At 31.7% G+C, this 1,873-nt stretch overlaps 1 pseudogene; it reads right to left on the reverse strand.

Moving 5' to 3' along the window:
- Positions 1–225: 225 nt before the first annotated feature.
- On the reverse strand, positions 226–321 carry LOC136379175 (small nucleolar RNA U3; annotated as a pseudogene).
- Between the last annotated feature and the right edge of the window lie 1,552 nt (positions 322–1,873).

Here is a 1,873-nt window from a genome sequence, read left to right on the forward strand (position 1 = left end):
TTACAACTCTGAAGCTGTTATCTAGGGCATGTTGCCCAAGAAGAGGCTAATGACAATTCAAGACCTGCAGGCTGCTTAGCCATACAAAATTAATGCTGAGGAAGCAATATTATGGAGTAGTTTAAATTCTCACTCTCTAGCCCTGGCTGGAGAGCTCAGTTGGTTAGAGTCTCATCCCGAAGTGCAGAGGTTGCCAGTTCCATCCCCGGTCAGTGCACATACAGGAACAGCTCGATGTTCCTGTCTCTCTATACCCCTTTCTCTCTCTCTAAAATCAATAAAATAACCAACTATAGAAATGATCCCTGAAAGTATAGTCTTAAATCAATAAAATAAACATTAAAAAATAAACTCTCTTTATATATGTGTGTGTATTATATATAATTATATATGTGTGTATAAACATGTATGTTTATATGTATTCATGCACACATACACATACTAATACCTCCGATTCAAATCTACATAGTGCTTGCTCCCCCTTCCATATTGTTTCTCCTCTCTTGTGTACCGAGAACCTAATTCCAAAGTTTCAGAGTATTACACTACTACTACTACTACTACTACGAAAAACATGCTTATTTTTGTGAACACTTTTTAATGTCTATATAGATTTTGATTTCGTGGATGTGTATTTTATTCAATCAGTATCCTGTGGATGTGTATGCAGGTTGTTTCTGATTTTTTTACAATGAACAGTCTCCATCTGCAAAGAATAACCTTGTAGATTTTTATTTTTGACTGCGACTCTTCAGGATAAATTCTTAGAATTGGGGCTGTTGAGTCAAAGGGAGAATATGTAAATGTTTTGTATACTGTCAGATTCTCCTTAAGGGATAATAACATTTTGCATACTGGTCTGCAGTGTTTGGAAGACTCTATGTACCTTGTCAACAAATGCGTTGTCAAAATTTTAAATCAAAAGTAAGATCTGAGTATAGTTTCACATTGCTTTATTCATATAGATTTTGCATCTTTAGATTTATTATTAAGTCACATTTTATGAGTGAAATGCACAGGTCTTCAGTGTATACTTTGATGACTTCTGATAAATGTTACACCCCTGTAACCCACCATTAAGAAATGAAACATTTTTATTACTCCAGAAAGCTCTTTCAAGCCTATTTCTACTCAATTTCCACATTCTCTCCCCCCACATATGCAACTACTAAGCTATTTACTTTACTACCATCATCGCTTAGTTCATACCGTTCTTTATCTTCATATAAACAGAATCTGTAGTATGTTCTATTTTGTATATGGCTTCCTTTGTGCAACATATTGTTTGTGAGATTTATTCATGTTATTAAATGTATAACTTTTGTGTAATATTTTATTTTATGAATATGCTGTTGATTCATGTTGTTTCTAATTTTATTGTCAATAAGGAAAGCTACTACTACTAATAAAGCTATTAATATGTTCAAATCACGTTAATATATATACAAATATTTTTAATGGCTATGTAGTTCACATTTTTTTTCAATATAACTTGATTCATTCAACCAGTATATTATAAATAAATAAATGGGTATTTACATTGTTTATAATAATCTGTTTCTTTTGGTTAATATATATAGAGAGAGTAAGTGTTCATATAACTTTTCAATAAATTGCCAAACAGTTTTCATAAATGAATGGTTGTCTAATTTTATATTACTACCAGAAATGTATGAGACCTTCAGTTGTGGCACATCTTTGTCACCATTTAGTCTGCTGGATTTTGCAAATTTGATATAAGTATATAATCCATTGATACCACTTTATTGAATTCTCATATGAGGAATGGGTGTTGATGTTTATCTAATGCTTCTGCCTCCTGTGTGGAGATAATAACAAAACATATTTTTAAAATCTCTTAATATTATATAAT

The sequence above is a fragment of the Saccopteryx leptura genome, chromosome 7, assembly GCF_036850995.1.
Source record: "Saccopteryx leptura isolate mSacLep1 chromosome 7, mSacLep1_pri_phased_curated, whole genome shotgun sequence".
Taxonomy (NCBI): Eukaryota; Metazoa; Chordata; class Mammalia; order Chiroptera; family Emballonuridae; genus Saccopteryx; species Saccopteryx leptura.